Raw genomic sequence first — 19834 nt, 5'->3', positions numbered from 1 at the left:
AATGGTAGAGTGGGGGGGAGTATTTAAAGGGGCCATCCTGCCTCTGAGACAGTCACTAAAGAATGGAGTGAGGAAGTGCACGGCAACCAGTCAGTGATCCAGTGATAGTTAGTGAACGAGAGCCAGTCAGACAATGAGAGTCAGGGAATCAATGTCAGTTTGTGTGCGGTAGCCAGTCAGAAAGAAGTGACAGCCATTTATTGAACATTAGTTAGCTGTGGGTGGACAGTGACAGAGAGAGTCAGTAACAGGGTCAGTTAGTGAGCGAGTCAGACATTTGGAGTTAATCAGTGAAGGAAGAAATAGTCGGAGTCGGTGAGTGACAGTCAGGCGGTCAGTGAACGGACAGTGACTAGTAGTAGCGAGAGAAAGAGAGAGAGAGAGAGAGAGAGAGAAGCCACAGTGTTTTTTGAGTGTACAGTTAAGCATAGAATGGAGTGTTACTAGTAAACCACCCCGCTTTTCGTGTGGTAACACTGTAATCTTTATAGCTTCATGTGATTCGAGTTGGGCTTTGAGATACTATGCCTGAGTGAACCCCGATTCGAATTTAGTTTCACTAATGTAGCTATGCCGTGTGCAAGAATGCTCATCATGATACTGCTTTGTATATTATATAATAGCATCACAGTGCAAGCGGCAAATCCTTGACCTCAGTAAATGATCAATTTTTAAACACTTTCATAATGTACAATCTATCATTCACATTAAAACATGAGAGGATGCACAGAAACAATTACGTTGTATCTGTCAGTGTTTTCCAACTATTCACAACACAATTCAAAGCATTCCGTTGAAGTGATAGTTATAACTTTCACCCGGTAGCCTAACCTGTAACGTTACGTAAAAATTTTAAATGTCATATTACCGACAGGGAATTACTATGTCGGTACACGTCCCGGAAAGATCGGTAATTAATTATTAATCATCTTCAGGCTAAAAAGATAGAAAGAAGGAAAAAACAATGTCATTCGCATGAGGCTGCTTAATTTTAAAGGCATCATGTCTCCATGATGTTTAATATCGATGTAGGTTATAACACCATGGTGAAATAATGCACCTCTAAGGGAGTATTATGGTTTCATTGATCTGACATCGTATGTAAAATAACTGATTTCGATGACCTCGTCAGAAAAAAAAAAAATCTTTTGATGCAAAATCTACATTCGACTGTATGACGTATTACTGGATAAAACATATTACCGTGGGAATGATACTGACGTAGCTAAAACGGCAGTTTACTGCTAAAATACAGTAGGTATGAAATTTATACTTCTTTTAGGGTAAGAGTTCAAGATCACTTCTGTAGGAATACTGCATTACGTGCCTAACGATATTTTCACAGAATATGAATGTTTGCTTTATCGTTCGTTTATTGATTTTTTCCTGCGTTTATGGTTAAGTATTTCATGTTTCTCCAGACACTGAAATGTGTAACTACATCAAGGTATTTTTTTTTTTTTCCACTCAGTCTTAGATAATGCCTCATCTGAATATCTTACACGAAATTTTAGCATTTCACTGTTGGCGCCATAATGATCATGCAGTACAAGAAGAATCTTTACAGTAGCTAGGTTACCTATCACTGTCTGAATTGCAGTCTGATGCAAATACACCCTCTATCATCTCTACCTATCTATCTATCTATAGCCCGACGCCCTAATCCCGCAAAGGGTGGCCGCAGACAAAACGCCTCCAAGTCGCTCTGTCACCCACCATTTGACTACCCTCCCCCCAACTCACTCCCCCCTCCCTCATATACCTCTCAACTCCATCCCTCCACCTCATCCTCGGTCTACCCCTCCCTCTCCCTCCCTCCACCTCACCTACATACACCCTCTTAGTCAGTCTTTCATTCTCCATTCTTTCCACATGTCCAAACCACCTCAGTGTATTTCTCCTAATCTTCTCAGCCACATCCACATCCACCCTACAACGTTCCTTCACTTCTTCATTCGTCAACCTGTTCCTCCACGTCACTCCACATGTTCCTCTCAAGTAACTCATTTCCACTGCTCTCACTCTTGACTTGTTCCCTTCTTGCAAGGTTTATGCCTCGCTTCCATACGTCAGAGTAAGGATCACAATACTATCATGCAGTGACTTCTTTACTTCCATACTCACCTTCCTATTTCTCATCACTGCTTTCAGTGAACTAACAACCTTCCCTGCTGTAACCTTTCACGCACTTCATCCCCCAAAGTTCCATCCTTACTCATCACACTACCCAAGTACTTGAATGCACTCACATTCTCCATATCCTCACCAACCAACCTCACTGTACATTCTGTGACTTCATTCCTCTCAAACACCATAACTTTACTCTTGTTTACATTAACTTTCAGATTCCTCTTCCTACACACTGTCCAAAATTAATTCACCAAACCTTGCAACTCCCATTCATCTTCACTCAACAATACTGTATCATCAGCAAACAGCAACATTGGAATCTTCCAATTCTCACCCTCATTCATTAGAGCCACCCCCACATCCACTGCCCTACCTTGCACCTCCTTTACAATCCCGTCCATGTATATATTAAACAGCCATGGAGACATCACACAACCCTGTTTCAGTCCCACACTGAGATCAAAGAACTCACTCAGCTCACCATCCACTCGCACCGTAGCCCTAGCTCCTTCGTACATACTCTTCACAGCACTCAACAATTTCACCTCCATTCCATATATTCTTAATACCTTCCACATACCTTGCCTATCTATTCTGTCATAAGCTTTCTCCAAGTCCATGAAGGCAGCATGCACTTCCTTTCCCTTCTCTAGATGCTTCTCCAATAAACATTTTAGAACAAATATCTGATCTACACACCCTTTTCCCTTCCTAAATCCCCCTTGTTCTTCTCCAACTAGCTCCTCTGTCATATGCCTAACCCTATCAATGAGTATTCTACTATATATTTTTCCAGTCACACTAAGAAGGCAAATACCCCTATGGTTACCACATACTTCTCTCTCCCCTTTTCCTTTGTATAAAGGAACAATTATACTCGATTTCCAGTCCTCTGGAACCCTTCCCTCTTCCCAAGCCAATCTACACAACTTCCATATCCACTCCACAGCAATCTCACCCCCATACCTCAGCATTTCACCACACACTCCATCAACTCCTGGGGCCTTTCCCATCTTTATCTTCTTCATTGCTTCCACTACTTCCGCCCTACTGATCTCTTCCTCCCTCCTCTCATCTATTCTTCTCCCAGCCATTCCCCAACCACTTATACTCGCACTGTTCTCACTCTCTACATTCAACAAATCCTCAAAGTGCTCCTTCCTTCTCCTCAATTTCTTTCTCTTCTCCACCAACAATCTATTATTCCTATCTTTCACTCCCCTACTATTTCCCCTTTCACACTGCCTTACTTTCTTTACCTCCTTCCTAAACAATTTCTTAATCTCCCTCCATTTCACACTCAGATTCCTCCCAAATTCTTCATCCACTTTCTTCTCACTCTCCTTCACCAGTCTCTTTACCTCCCTTCTCCTGCTCATATATACCTCTCTCTTCTCTCTCTCATCTTCTCCCCTACCTCTGCTCGCTAGCCATTCACTATATGCCTTCTTCTTTTATTTCACAGCTCGTTTCACCTCATCATTCCACCATGCTGTCCCTTGCACACCCTTGCATCTCCTCCTCATTCCACAAACCACCTCACATGCTGCGCCTCTCTCTTCCGAGAATATCTTACATACGTCTTCAACCCCTTCCATCTGCTCTAACTCATAGTTTCCCAATCTTTCTTCCACTATGCTCTTATACTCTGCCATTTTCTCACTATATTGCGACTTCTCCATTATTCTCACAGGAGCTGTTTCCTCCTGTCTTCCCCTTCGTCTCTTCAACCATTTTCTTTGCAGCTTTACCTTGGCCATCACTAAGTGATGGTCCGAGACTCCATTCCCCCACCTCTCCAGACTCTTGCATCCAACACTTGTCTTCTCATTCGCTCATCCACACACACGTAGCCCATCATTGCCTTTTGTTCAACAAGTTCACCAATCATCCTCATTACTCTCCATGTATACCTGTGGATCATATTATGCCGAAAGTAGGTGTTAGCTATTGCCAGCCCCTTACCATCACAGACGTCCACCAAAGCGCTACCATTCCCATCTACTTCAGCTGGCCCACCCCACTGACCAACCACTCCATCCACTCATACATTCCCAACTTTGCCATTCATGTCTCCAATCAAAGGTACTCGCTTGCTCCTCTCAGATTTGTCCATACATGGTTCTACACTTGCCCAAAACTCATCTTTCACTCTTGCCACTCGGTCCTCTGTCGGCGCATACACACATACAATCGCCCACGCTTGTATACCTACTTTCATCCCCACCCATACAATCTTTGCACCCACTGTTCCATACTCTCTTATATTCTTCTTCCATTTCTTGCTTATCATCAGACATACTCCCTCTCTTGCCCTCTCATTGTCATTAACTCCTGCACGTATACCTAAACCATATTCCCACTCTCTCACCCTTTCACCTTTCCATTTAGTTTCAGTCAATCCACATATATCCACTCTTGCATCCTCAAATACCTGAACAATCTCTCTCTCTTTCACTTCATCATTCACTCCTCTCACATTCCATGTTCCCACCCTCAGAATGTCCTTTGTCTGTTCCTTAGTCATCAACGTATGGTCCGTCCTGGTCCAAGGCGCTTTATTTGTTTGTTTAGTTAGTTCTTTTTACGGGGTGGGGCACTAACCCACCACCAGTTGGGGGAGGCGGTAGCTCAGTTGGTAGAGAGTTGGCCTACAGTCCTAACGGACCCGGATTCAAATCCCGCTGGGGGCAGGGAACAGTTTAAGGATTTGAATTCAGGAAAATCAGACTTTACTCATTTACCAGAAGACCCGCCGACATGTTGTAAAAATACCCCCGCTAATACCAATACACCAGTCCTGTATGAGACAGCCCTAGCATGTATTCAGTATGGACGGTGGGTGTTAGCACCGAAGTGGTGACATGTAGAGATGTACAGTACGTAGGAGGACTACAGGGCCTTGAAAGCAGGCTGTGAAGCCCATGCCCAGAGTCAGTCACATTAAAAAAAAAAAAAAAAAAGTCACCTCATAAGACAAACAGAGATAAGGGGGAGTAATCTTGAAATTCCCCTACCCCCAGGGGGTAGTGGGGGTTTCATCTCACTCCCTGAATTTCCTAACTATGCTTGTCCTTTACTCTATACTGTAACTTTAATGTCTGATAACTGTGGAGGTAATATCACTGAATCCGGAGGTTGCAATATCCGTCTTGAACAGTAATTCAAAAGATTGAAGCTCAAGAGCTGAGTTTGTCTGCCCAGATTAATATCCATATCAGTAATTTTTCCTCTGTAACCTACCACATATCTGTTGGTTAGGGGATGTGTTAGTGCCAGAGTAAACGCTGGCTTGTCCACATCTCAACAACATATGAGTGGGTGAAAGGGATGTGTCACTGCCAGTGGAAATGCTACCCTGGTCACATCTCCATTACGTATGCTTGGTTTGAGATGTGTCAGTGTCAAAGCAAACGCTAGCCTGGCTACGTCTCTACCAAATATGCGTAGGCTGAGGAGATGTGTCAGTGTCAAAGCGAACACTAACCCGGCTATGTCTCTACAACATATGCATGGGCTGAAGGGATGTTTCACAGCCAGAGCGACAGCTAGCCTGCCTAATCTCTACCACATATTTATGGGTTACGGGACGTGTCAGTGCCATATCACATGCTAATCTAGCCACATCTTTGCTAAAGGTGGGCACCGGTCCATTATTCCATTACTTCGTTACTAATGAAGTGACATTGTTGAGTAAGGGGGTAACGGACTCGATACTTTTTTTTACTGTAACGAACCGAGTAACTTCCACTATTTTCCTAGTCCGTTACCCCGTTACAATTTTTGTTACGTTACTCCGTTACATGACAAGTGACAAACATGGCTTTCCGCAAGGAGCCAGCCCTGATGCTTGTGTCTGCCAGATACAACACAGCCATCCCTTCCAGCATCCCCGTGGAGCACCTCTTTTCCATTGGCAAGGACGTCCTTAGAGGCAAGAGAGCCACCCACTTTGATGTCATCTTAAAGCGTCTCATGTTCATCAAGGTAAATAAATAATATTATATTATATTGACTGGTAGGTGACGTCACTGGCGTGGTAGCAGTTGTGGTAGTCTGGTAGATGTATCATGTAGGTGGTATTGGTAGTGTGATGTGGTAGTAATTGTAACCGTGGTAGATGTGTTAGTAGTGGTGGACCGTGGAAGATGGTAGACTAGTAGTATCATGGTAGTGGTGCCTAGTGGTATTGGTAGATGGTAGTTGTGGTAGATGCCTGGTGTGGTAGTAGTCGTTATGGAGGTAGTGGTAGTTGTGGTAGCTGCTAGCTGGTAGTGGTAGTGGACTAGTGGTAGTAATAGTATCTACTAATCAGCATTGGTGGTAGCTGACGAGCTGGTCAGTGGTAGTGATGATAGCCTGGTAGGTGGTGTCACTGGTGTGGTGTCGTGGTGTAGTGGTAGTGGTGGTAGGTGGTCAGTGCCTGAGTGGTGACTGACTGACTGATGTCGTGGTGTGGTGGTGGTGGTGGTATTGACAATTGCAGTGGTAGTGGTGGTACTGGTAGTTGTGGTACTATTTAGGCCCTGGTGATTCTGGTGAGTGGTTCTGGTGTCACGGTGTGGAAGTACCAGTGGAATGAATGATCCCGCTTTGCCTCTAAGCAACGTGGGCTTTTATACACCCTAAGCAACGTGGGCTTTTATACACCCTAAGCAACGTGGGCTTTTATACACCCTAAGCAACGTGGGCTTTTATACACCCTAAGCAACGCGTTCTTTTATACACCCTAAGCAATGCATTCTTTTTTACACCCTAAGCAATGCAGGCTTTTATACACCCTAAGCAACTCGGGCTTTTATACACCCTAAGCAACGTAGGCTTTTATACACCCTAAGCAACGCGGGCTTTTATACACCCTAAGCAACGTAGGCTTTTATACACCCTAAGCAACGCGGGCTTTTACACACCCTAAGCAACGCAGGCTTTTATACACCCTAAGCAATGCGGGCTTTTATACACCCTAAGCAATGCGGGTTTTTATACACTCTAAGCAACGTGGGTTTTTATACACCCTAAGCAACGTGGGCTTTTATACACCCTAAGCAACGCGGGCTTTTATACACCCTAAGCAATGCGGGCTTTTATACACCCTACGCAATGCGGGCTTTTATATACCCTAAGAAATGCGGGCTTTTATACACACCATTAGTCCATTACACTGGTAACTTCAAACTTCGTTGTGGTGGCGATGTTGGTACTAGTGGTAGCCGGTACTCAAGTAGTATGTTGGCTGAGATGTTGGCATTATGTTGGCAGTGGTGGTGTGATATGATATCACTGATATGGTGGGTAAATAGTAACTAATTAAGTCTAATTGAGGTAGGGCTAAGGGCAGGTATGGTAAAAATATAGCTAAAATATAATAACGTTAATTAAAACTTTAAAAAGATTTAAAGAGACTATTTAGTATATTTTTTAAAAATGTTTTTGTACTTACATTAACTACTTTGCGCAATCGTGCAAGTTACCGTAAATGCAATGAATATATTTATGTTCTAATTACAGGCCAACCGCCAACATGCGGAGGACATAGAAGACGTAAAGAAAGGCCAAGGACAAGGTCATGCCACCACTGGGCCACCAGCCGCCACCACCCATTAGTGCCAGTACCAGTACCACCAGATTAAGTACAGTGTGACTGTCAGACTCAGAGCAGTGAGCACGACGTCTACTGATGGTTTTACCCAGGGACGTCATTTCAATTTTCCTTGGGAGGGGCATAAGCTATTTGGAAGGCCCCCCTACTCCCACCCAGGGGCGTAGCGAAGGGGGGGGGGGCGGAGGAGGCAGCCGCCCCCCCCCTTTGAGGGTCTTGAATTTGTATAAAGCTAAAAAAAAATGATAATAAATCTTAAAATATATACATATATATATATATATATATATATATATATATAATATACATATATATATATATATATATATATATATATATAAATCGAGAGAGAGAGAGAGAGAGAGAGAGACAGAGACAGAGACAGAGAATCGTGGTGAGTCAGCGTCATGCAGACATAATTTTGGATCGGTGCTCAAAAAGAAAAACAAGACTGAATCTCCTTTTATGAGTATACTGTACGGTCATGGCATGCAAAATTGCTGAGATCATAATTATGTATGTAACTATAACTGGTGTTTTTTTTAGCTGATATACCGGTAGCGGTTATAGGGTACCAGTATAAATGAAACTGCATTTATTTGTCTGAGTTCGACAGTATCTTATGTTTTTTGTTAATCAGTGTTTCATTCTAGTTATATTAATCAGAACTATGAATTCTTAAGCAATATTCTGTTCAAAGTATGAAAACGATCAGCTCGAATGAGTGCTAGAGCTTTTATTGCCTATATATATATATATATATATATATATATATACAGTAAAAGTCCATTAATCCGAACACCAATAATCCGAAAATCCCAATAATCCGAATTTTTGAAGAAGGCTGACAAAACTCCAAAGTAAAAACTTCAAGATAAAAAAATTCAAACTGGGCTCCAAATGCGCCAAAGTGCCGAGCAGTGTGGTCATGGATTAGGTAATGCAAGGACTGGCAACTCCTCGTAAGTTGTTGATGTTTTAGATTTTCCTCCCTTTGGGAGGACCAGGCCAAATATGGGCCTGCCAGAGTGAATCTTGACAATAGCAGGGTTCAAAGAGAGCTACTGTTGGGGTGGAATCATCCACCTATAGCGTGGTCACTAGTGAGAGGTTAACGGGGTGGAGGGTAAGTGGAGACGGTGTCAAGTAGGACTGTGGTTGAGGCAAGGGCGACAATGTCAGCAGCAGTGGCAAAGGGAGAGATCCTTCTTATAAGTCTGCCATCTAAGGTGGAGCAGAGTGTGGCGGTGGAGGGGCAGTCAAGCAAGAAGTGGAGGAGTGGCCAGTCAGCAGTTTCGTGACAGTGAGGGCACGGTTCAGGGGCAGTCCCTGCTATTTGAGAGTAACAGGGGTAGCCAAGCCGTAGGCGGCGTAATCGCACGACTAGCAAATTGGGCGTGTGAGGGGGAGTGTTGAGGGGCTCATAGTTCGTAGCCCTGGCGTACCAGGTGGCAGAGCAAGAGCCTTCTGCTACATGTGTCTCATGGTCCCTTCGTGTGAGCTGTAGGATGGTACTGTTGACTCTGCGTTTCAGCAGAGAACGGCTCATTCTAAGGGGGAAGTTGACGGCAGGGTGGAGAGTTGCAGAGCAGGTGGCGGTGTCAGCACGCTCGTTGCCAGCGATGCCTACATGACTGGGCAGCCAGTGCAGGTGGATTACCCCTCCACTCGGAACGATGGAGTTGGCTACCGCTAGTATGGAGGTCAGCAGGTTCACATTGTCAGTGAAGCGTTGCGCACGGAGACTGTGCAGAGACGAGACCGAGTCATTGTGGACGACCACACGTTGGTGGCAGTGGAAGTGGGCGTGTCTTAAGGCGCCCAAGATTGCCACAAGCTCTGCCTCATACACGGTGGCCCCAGAAGGGAGCCGCCAGGTCTCGACGCGGCCATCACTGACAAATCCAGCACCTGCAGATCCCTCAGCAGCAACGGACCCATTGGTGAAATACTCGACTATTCCCGGGGTCCAGAGTGATGCCATCCTCCTCAGGCCATCCTGGCATAGGAGGGTGGGGAGAGATGCTCTGGGGCAGGCAGCAGAGGGGGCAACACTCTAGATCGTGGGTGGCAGCCATGGAGGGGGAGGGGTGTAGGCAGGGTCGGGGAGGTCTGGGCCCCCGAGGAAGGCATCACTTGCTCCCAGGTCATGGATAATATTCGCAGTGATGTGTGCCCAGTCCTTGTTCAGGTGTGCATCAGGGGGCCTCTCTAGGGTGCGTTGTAGAAGTGCAGAAACAGGTGAGGCCTGAGTCTGCAGAGCTGAGCAGAGACTGCTGTCAATCGACTCCAGATTCTGTGCTGGAGAGATGTGTAGCCACTTTCAACCCTTAGGTCCACAATTCGCATCCAAGGAGGAGCTCCCAGCATCACATGCAGTGCAGAGTTCTACAGGACTTCTAGGGAGCGAGATTGCGCCCCAGTGAGCCCTGCAAGATAGATAGCACTGTAGTCGACGAGGGAGCGTATGGCGTGTGTGTAGAAAGTCCTGAGGACGCGAAAAGAGGCACGTAGGCTCTGGCTTGAGAGGGCTTTTAGTGCCGTGTTTCTGGGAGCAGCCCGCTCCCGTAGGTATCGTACCTGGGTGGAAAAGGACAGACGACTGTCGAATCACACCCCCAAGTACTGATGGCTGCGAACAAGCTCAAGCTGGTGCCTCCCAAGGAAGAGTGGACGTTCAGGGGGTAGAAGGCCAAAGGGCATGAACTTGGTTTTACCGAGATTGATCTTGAGGCCGAGTTTGCAGCATCTGTCATGGAGGCAGGTAAGAGCAGTCGGGGCCCTTTCGTAGCAGTCCCTACGGGAGAAAACAAGTGCCAGGTCATCGGCATAGCAGAGGAGAGTGATACCTCTGCCAAAGTCGATTGACAGCAGGCTCTTAATGAGAACATTGAACAGGAGAGGACTGAGCACACTGCCTTGAGGTGTTCCATTCACGTGTGGGTAGGAAGGGGAGAGATGCCCCTGAAAGCAGACACTGGCAGCACGTCCAACAAAGTCACAAATCCATGAGAGGAGTCTACCACAGACATCCTTCTGTACAAGTGCCGCCAGTACTGCATCAGGATCAGCTAGCTCAAAGGCCTTCTCTAGATCAAGGAAGACAGCCATGCCTCGACCATTTCTCAACTCGCCCAGAAAAGAGGCAAGGCACTGCTATGCACTTCTGCCAGGGAGGTAAGCAAAGAGCCGTGGGTGCAACGGGCCCAATTTCCAGGCGAGGCGAGAAAGGATGAGGCATTCAGCAGTCTTCGCAATACAGCTGAGTAGCGAGATGGGCCGCATCGCAGCTGGATCTCGTGGCTTTGGGATGGGGTGAAATTATGGAGGTCTTCCATGATCCAGGGAGACGTTCTTCCACCCACGAGTGGTTTACAAGGTCGAGGATATGAGCTCTTCCCCTCTGTCCTAATCGTGCCAGGAGGGAGTATGTTAGGCCGTCAGAGCCTGGGGCTGTGTCTTTCCTGCCATGGAGGGCCTCGTCCAGTTCCCTGTCAGTAAAGAGCTCATCGGTGTTGTCAGGGTGTGAGCAGGCAGCATTGACAGAGGCCCCTTGTGGGCCCCTGAGCTGTGTCTGCATGTCTCTGACTGACTGGGGAAGATTAGTGGGCGAGGTCCTCTCGGAGAAGTGGGAGGCAAGACGAATGGCCTCTCTGGCAGGATCAAGATGAGAGGGGGATTTGGGAGGCCGGTTGTTAGAAATGCGTTTGATCCTCGTCCACATCTCCTTCAGGGAGGAGTGCGAATCGAGAGATCTACACCACCTCGTCCAAGCCTCGTCCTTCAAACACCATTTTTCGTGCGAGGAATGACGCGCTACTGCAGCCAGATATCTCCTGGTGGTGGAGGAAGGCTGTCTCCGATAAGCCTTGCGAGCTGTGTTCAGCCGATGGTTCAGCTCCCGAACTCTCTCGTCATAGAACCAATGGTCCTTGACAAGAGAGGTGAGGGGCCTGGAGAGGGGGATGCTGTCTGCAGTAGCGCGTCTGAGAATAAGGGCGACATGCTCAGCGTGATCCTCGAGGGAAGGCGGGGGAACAGAGTTTCTTAGTAGGGCCTTGACAGTTTGCTCGTACTCCCACCAGCGAGCCTTGTGAAGGTCCCAGGGGGGGGGCAGTGGCGGGGGGGGGTATAATAGCCATCTGCAGTTCTGTCACCATACCAAAGTGATCGCTGGTGAGGAACGGATGTAGGGACGACATTGACACACCGGTGAGAGGCGAGGAGACAAGGGAGAGGTCCTGTCTCCCACCTCTGATGTGGGTGGGTTCAGAGAGGTCGTTCAGCAAGGTAACTCCTGCAATTTCCTTGAGGGTCACAGCGAGGTGCCGCCCAGCCTCGTTGGCAGGGAGGGGCAAGGAGAGGACAGGGTGGTGAGCATTTAGGTCCCCACTGATGAAGGTGGATTCTACCGCGGCAAGGGCCAGGATCTCACCCAGATAGAGTGCACAGTCACGGCTCCTGTATATGTTAAAGATGTTGAGTGAGGCAGTGGCGAGCTGCAGGACAACGCCCTGCACCTTGACACCATCTCCACATTGCACAGAAGGGTTGTATTCGGTGCAGGGGATGTGATCTCTAACAAGGATGGCACGTCCCCGTGTGGCGCCCTGGATCTGGGGAAGCAAATGACCCCTGAAGCCGTCGAGTCTGAAAGTGGAATCCCAGGGAAGGAGCGTCTCCTGCAAGAGGATGACATGCACATCCTCTCTGGCAGCCACCTCTTGAAGGTGGGCGAGCTTGCTTCAAGCCCCTAGGCAGTTCCACTGTAAGACCCGGAGAGAGGCAGTGGGGAGTCCAGTTGGGGAGGGGGATGAGGAGTGGCCTCCGGGGGTAGGTGGAGGGCGCGTTGTTCTGCCTCTATCCCGGCCGAGGCAGGGGTTAGCCCTGGCCTGGTGGAGGGCTGGACAGGAGGTTGAGGCGGAATGTGAAGTGAGAGAGACTGGACGGTGGGGGTGGTTGTCGGCAGGGGGGCTGAGGGAGTTGGAGTTGGAGGGGAGGCTGAGGGGCGGTGAAACTCTTTCGCCATGTTTTGAACAATGATGTCCACTGTCTGCACCATGAGATTGGTGTCCACTTTTTGTCCCAGGGTGTTTGCTAGGATTTTGGCGACACCGATAGCAATCTCCCTGCCAATGATTCTCAGGTCTTCGAAGGTGAAGAGGGTGGAGTCTGTGGTGTGTGGAGTGGCTGGAGGCAGAGGGTGAGATGGTGCAGGGGCTGGGGTTGGAAGAGAGAGGGGGGAGTGGCTGCAGCAGAGGCTGGTGTCTGTGGAGTGGGAAGGGCTGGGAAGGCCTCCGTTGCTAGCAGAGGGGGGGCTGGAGCCTCGGATGCCTTTTATGTGCCCCAGATGAAAGTGCCTGGGGGGTAGGGGTGGAGTTGAGACTCTTCTGGTTCTGGACCCAGGCAACTTGGTGGCGGCGGCCCTGATCCACTAGGGCTGTCCTTGAGGGGCACTTCGGGTGCCACGCATGGTGTCTGCCTGTGTAGTTGGGGCAGCGGGCTGTGATCTCCTGCCTTGCCTTGAACTTGGCAAGGCAGACGTCTGTGTCGTGAGGCCTGTTGCACATGCCGCACATGACAGGCCTGTGACATGTGGCCTTGTGGTGGCCGAACTGGTGGCATCGGTAGCATCGCAGAGGTTCTGGTGTGAAGGGGCAGAGATGGAAAATGCCCCAGTTCCCCAGATCCAGCTCTGACATCAGGGGGCCACAGAGGGTAACAACCACCTGTCGGGTCTCCTTCCGGTTCTTGGCCACTTGGCAGCGGTCGGCCGACTCCACTTGCGGATGGTTCAGGAGGAGAGCTGGGGGCCAGCTGCGAGGGTAGCCCATCACGACTGCCTTGGTGGTTTGCAGTCCTGGGGTGAGCTTGGTGATTTTTATGGGATAGGACTCGTCCTGTGCATATGTGTGGAGGAGTTGTAGAAGGCCTCCTCCAGAGGCACAAGGATGGAGCTTCCGTCCTTGGCTATCCGGTTGGAACACCGGAGGCCGGGGAGTGTGACCTTGAGGGCTGCAACTGCCTTGTAGCTGCAGCTGTATCCCTGCTGGGCAGGGACTCGAAAGGCCGGGTGGGGTGAGGGAGGTGGGGAGCGAGGCGCCACTGTGATGGATGGTCGAGGTGCAGGGGGAGACCGGCAGGTGGCCTCTTTGCTTGGTGCAAGGGTGGAGGGGTTTCCCTGCTTGGGGCGTCTGGGTTCCTTTGTGACGAGGGTGAAGCTCTTGTCCTTAGAGGAAGCAGTGGCGGTGGGTTCAGGGGGAGAGGAAGTGCTGGGGATAGGTTCTGGGGTGGTGTCCAGAGTGGTCTCCATACTTTTGTGGATGCGAGCAGACTTGGAGGGACGGGAGGCAGGGGTGGTGGGGGAGGTGGTGGAAGGCTGGGTGGTGGGTGAGTCAGGGTTGTCACCAGACACGGGAGTGGGGGAGTCCCCACTAGCGGAGTCAGGACTTGAGGCTGAGGGGCGTCTCTCACATTTGAGGTCCGAGGGGCGAGAGGCAGTGGTGGGGGTTTGAACAGGGCTAGGAGGTGGTGGAGTGGCCGTGGTGGTGGTAGGGAGATCGAGCTTGGTGGGGGGGCCGCGATGCTTGGAGGAGGTGGTGGGGGAAGCAGAGGTGGGACCCTTCCCCATGTGCGTTTTGGTGTAGGTGGTGGCGAGGTGGGGCTTGGGTGCCTTGAGCCGAGGGTTGGGAGTCAGCCCGGGGGGCCGGGAGGGTTTAGACGCCTGCATAGCATAGCACGGCGGGAAAAAAAAAAAAAAAGGTAATTAATTTAGTTCAATGTGTGCTCAGCCCGTCTGCTAGGCTGATGCAAAAAAATCAGCTCACCAGTGAACAGATGAGCAGAATTAAAGTAAATTAATTATAGTGGTATTCAATCTACTTCCTCCCTGAGTGAATCTATCCACGTGAACTAATTTGTTTAATAAATCAGCACACCTAGGCAGATCCACGCAAGGGAAAGCACACTAAATAAAGGACACAATGGTGTCCCTACCCTGGGGGTAGGGGGGTTCTTCAAGAATATTCCCCCAGTATCCCTGCTTGTCGTAAAAGGCAACTAGAAGGGTTGGCGGAGGGTCAGTGCCCCTCCTCGGAAAACAACTAACTAAAAAAACAATAAGCCTCGGACAAGGACCGATCAAATGATGATGACCAAGGACCGGACAAAGGACATGGTAATTGGAACTTGGAATGTAAGGGGAGCGAATGATGAGGTGAAAGAGAGAGAGATTGTCCAGGTGCTTGAGGGTGCGAAAGTGGATGTATGTGGAATAACTGAAACAAAATGGGGAGGAGAAAGTGTGAGAGAATGGGAGTATGGATGGGGTATATGTGCAGGAGTAGGTGATAATGAGAGGGCAAAGGAAGGAGTATGTATAGTTGTGAGTAAAAGATGGAAGAGGACCATAAGACAGTATGGATCAGTTGGGTCAAGGATTGTGTGGGTAAAGTTGAAAGTTAGAATACAAACGTGGGCGATTGTGTGTGTGTATGCACCAACGCAAGATCGTGCTAGAAGAGTGAGAGAAGAGTTCTGGACAAATGTAGAAGTGTGCATGGAAAAGTTTGGAAGGAATGAGAGAGTGTTTTTGATTGGTGATATGAATGGTAAAGTTGGGAATGTGAAGGTGGATGAAATAGTTGGTGAGTGGGGTGTGCCTGCTGAGATAGATGAGAATGGGAGTGCGTTAGTGGACATTTGTGCTGGGAGGGGGTTGGTGATAGCCAATACCCTCTTCAGACATAAAATGATCCACAGGTATACATGGCGAGTGATGAGAAGGGTGGGTGGTGAACTGAATGAAAGGAAGGCAATGATTGATTATGTGTGTGTGGATGAAAGGATGCGAAGATGTGTAAAGGATACAAGAGTTTATAGAGGCTGGGGGAGTAGACTTTCTGACCACTACTTGGTGGTGGCCAGAATTAGAATTCAAGTAAGATGGAGGAATAGAAGAAGGGAAAGACGAGAGGAAGGAGTAGTTGCAAGGAGAGTGGAAAGGTTACAAGAGGATGAGAAAAAGGCAGAGTATAAGAGAGAAGTGGAGGAACGATTGGGCAAATATGAATTGGAGGAGAAGGGAGACGTGGAAGGTGTGTGTAGGATATTTACAGAAGAAATATGTGCAGCATGTGATATGGTGTGTGGAAGGAAGAGAAGACGGAGGGGGGTGCAAGGAACAGCGTGGTGGACTGAGGAGGTGAAACAGGCTGTGGCGCAAAAGAAGAAAGCATACAATGAATGGATGAGAAATAGGGGCGTGGAAGAAGTTGAGAGGAGGAAGAGAGAGTTTTATGTAGAAAGAAAGAGAGAGGTGAAAAGATTAGTAAGAGAGAGTAAGAAGAGAGTGGATGAGGAATTTGGAAGGAATTTGAGTGTAAAGTGGAGGGACTGTAAGAAATGTTCTGGAAAGAGGTGAAAAGAGTAAGACAGGGTGGAAGTGAAGTTAGCAGGGGAGTGAAAGGTAAAAATGGTAGATAACTAGTGGAGAAGGGAGAAAAAGTGAGCAGATGGAGAGAACACTTTAAGGAATTGTTGAACGTAGAGGATGGAAGTAATGTGAGTATAAGTGGCTGGGGAATGGTTGGGAGAAGGAGGGAGGTGAGAAGACAGGAAGAAATCAGTAGGATAGAAGTTGTGGAAGCAATGAAGAAAGTTAAATCGGGGAAAGCACCAGGAATTCATGGAGTGTGTGGTGAAATGCTGAAGCATGGGGGAGAGATAGTAGTAGAATGGATGTGGAAGATGTGCAGATTGGCCTGGGAGGAAGGTAGAGTCCCGGAGGATTGGAAGTCAGGTATAATTATTCCCTTGTACAAAGGAAAAGGGGAAAAAGAAGTGTGTGGTAATCACAGGGGCATTTGTCTTCTTAGTATAATAGGAAAAGTTTATGGGAGGATACTTATTGACAGAGTTAGAGAAAGAACACAGAAATTAGTTGGAGAAGAACAGGGAGGCTTTAGGAAGGGAAGAGGTTGTGTAGATCAGATATTCATTCTTAGATCTTTATTGGAAAAGTTTCTAGAGAAGGGAAAGAAGTTGTATGCGGCTTTCATGGATTTGGAGAAAGCATATGACAGGGTGGATAGACAAGGATTGTGGAAAGTGTTAAGAATATATGGAGTAGATGGGAAGTTGTTGAATGCTGTGAAGAGTATGTACGATGGTGCGAAGGCTGCAGTGCGTGTGGATGGTGAACTAAGTGAATTTTTCTCTTTGAAAGTTGGTTTGAAACAGGGATGTGTCATGTCTCCATGGTTGTTCAATCTGTACATGGATGGGGTAATAAAAGAGATGCAATGTAGGGTAGTGGATGTTGGAGTGGCCCTGGTGAGAGAGGATGGTGTTTGGAAACTCCCTGTACTGTTGTTTGCAGATGATACTGTGTTGTTGAGTGAAGACGAAGGGGAGCTGCAAGGCTTGGTGGATGAGTTTGAGAGAGTGTGTAAGAAACGGAATCTAAAGGTGAATGTAGGGAAGAGTAAAGTGATGGTCTTTGAGAGTGGTGAAGTTAGTGAATGTACAGCGAGGTTGGATGGTGAGGAATTGGAAAATGTGAGTACGTTTAAGTACTTGGGTAGTTTGATGAGAAAGGATGGAGGTTTGGAGGGTGAAGTGCTTGAAAGGGTACAGCAGGGAAGAAAGGTTGCTGGTTCTTTGAAAGCAGTGATCAGAAACAGGGAAGTGAGCATGGAAGTGAAAAAGTTACTACATGACAGTATTGTGATACCAACTCTAACGCACGGAAGTGAAGCTTGGACGTTGTTGGAAGAACACAAGTCAAGAGTGAGAGCAGTGGAAATTAGTTATTTAAGAGGAGCCTGTGGAGTCACATGGAGAGACAGGCTGACGAATTAGGATATAAAGGAGCGTTGTGGTGTTGATGTGGATGTGATAGGAAGCGTTATGAGGAACACACTGAGGTGGTTTGGCCATGTGGAGAGGATGGAGGGTGAAAGACTAACGAAGAGAGTGTATGTGAGTGAGATGGAAGGGGGAAGAGGGAGGGGGAGGCCGAGGATGAGATGGAGGGATGGGGTGGAGAGGTGTATGAGAGAGGGGTGTGTGAGTTGGGAGCAGGGCAGTGAAATGGCGGGGGACAGGGCGACTTGGAGGCGATTTGTTTGTGGCCACCCCAAACGGGATTGAGGCGTCTGGCAATAGATAGATAGATAGACAGAAAAAAACTAAGAGCAGTCACGGGACTAACTTGCAATGCAAGTTAATTCCTCAGACAGACGTAACTAGTTTGAGTAAACTAAATATAAGACGGAGCAAGCGAAGGTGAATAAAATCAAGCACACAACAAGTGCTGAAATTTAGTTTAGAAAAACTAAATCAAGGCAGCCACAGAACCAATTTGCAATGCAGATTAATTCCTCAGACAGACCTGACAAATTTGAGTAAACTAAATATAAGACGGAGAGAAAAAAAAAAAAAAAAACTCGGCCAACGAAAAACCCTACAGTGACGGGGGGAGGTTCCCTTGTCCTCTAAAAGGCGCCGAGGGAAGCCCCGTCACTGCCCCGTGAGGGACTTGCCTATCCCTAGCCCTAACAGAAGATGCCGCCCCCACCGCCTCCTATAACCAGGCCCTAAAGGCCCCCCTTCATGGAAATGCCCTGCGGCACCCCTTCAGGGTTCGGCGTCGTACTACGGTAAGGGACATTAACGGCAGGCCGAGAAATACACGCGAAAAAAAACCACTCCCTAGAGCAAGAGCAGGGCTCTTAAAAATGCAGGGAGACAACGCTGAGCAGTGGTAAAACACACACAGCTCAAGCGCACCGGCGAAGGCCGATCACAGCTCCAGTGTCGAGCAGTGATGATGAAGAGAAAGCAAGCCTCCAAGAGAACATCACAACAAGTCAGCGTGGAGACAGAGACAAGGCACTAAGCAAGGGCTGGAGAGCTGGGAGAGAGGTGTGGACAGCACGACTGCAGCAGCGCGAATGACTCCTCGTAAGCAACCAACCACTTTTGGATGGTTTTGGGACAATTCGCCGTCAAGTCAATTCGCCGTCACAACAATAACAATTCTCCGTCAGGACAATTACCAGTCGTTTATTTACATATCAGTTTATTTAGCAAGTACACTAATTTTTGAATACTTGTACCTACCCTCGTCAAAGCCGTTTTAAAATACACCCAGGATGTTGTAGTACCAATGGAAATTAATGAAGACAGCTATGGGTGATGCTAGAATATAATTCAAAGCCATCTACAGCGTGGTAAAAACAAGTTAATTATTGTTTAAAAGTGCAACTTATAAATCATATTCAAAGCCCACGCTACTGAATGAACATAGACTTTGTTAGATTCCCCTGGAAACTGAGTTATTAAAGTATCAATTAATCAATAATAAGTATATTCATAGAATGACAAGGAATTGTCCTGATGGGGAATCGTACATATTTTGACGGCTAATTGTCTGACGGCGTACCGTAGGTTTAAGGAATTTTCCACAGTAATACATAGTGAGGTTTTGTGCTTTTACAATATGTGCATATTATTATTAACCTTGGACTTACTCTCTCTAATTGGATTTACCTACCTGCAACTGCTCTTTTCAACACAATGCATTACTGCTGAGTTAAACAACCAAAACATCTCTTAATTTACCAATTACAGTAAAAAATTTGTGTAATACGTAATGTTAATATGTGCCATATTGTATTATGAATGAATGAAAAGTGATCCATTCGGTAAAATTTAATTTCATACGCGAAATTAAGTGTCTTAGGGGTCCCACCCAAAACTCCGAAAAATCAGATAATCCGAATGATTCTCGATCCACTATATATATATGTATATATATATATATATATATATATATATATATATATAGATTGGCTTGGGAAGAGGGAAGGGTTCCAGAGGACTGGAAATCAGGTATAATTGTTCCTCTGTACAAAGGAAAAGGGGAGAGAGAAGTATGTGGTAACCATAGGGGTATTTGCCTTCTTAGTGTGACTGGTAAAATATATGGTAGAATACTCATTGATAGGGTTAGGCATATGACAGAGGAGCTAGTTGGAGAAGAACAAGGGGGATTTAGGAAGGGAAAAGGGTGTGTAGATCAGATATTTGTTCTAAGATGTT

The 19834-nt window shown here is 47.4% G+C and overlaps 1 protein-coding gene across 1 annotated transcript in view; it reads right to left on the bottom strand.

The window, feature by feature from the left end:
• Positions 1-19834, bottom strand: part of LOC145397954 (glutamate receptor 1-like) — a 189047-nt gene that overhangs the window by 71791 nt on the left and 97422 nt on the right. The window lies entirely within an intron of this gene.

Source organism: Coenobita brevimanus, chromosome 44 (genome assembly GCF_032717465.1).
Source record: "Coenobita brevimanus isolate Jiangsu-jjx chromosome 44, ASM3271746v2, whole genome shotgun sequence".
In the NCBI taxonomy this organism is placed as follows: Eukaryota; Metazoa; Arthropoda; class Malacostraca; order Decapoda; family Coenobitidae; genus Coenobita; species Coenobita brevimanus.
This window is presented reverse-complemented; position numbering and strand designations above follow the sequence as displayed.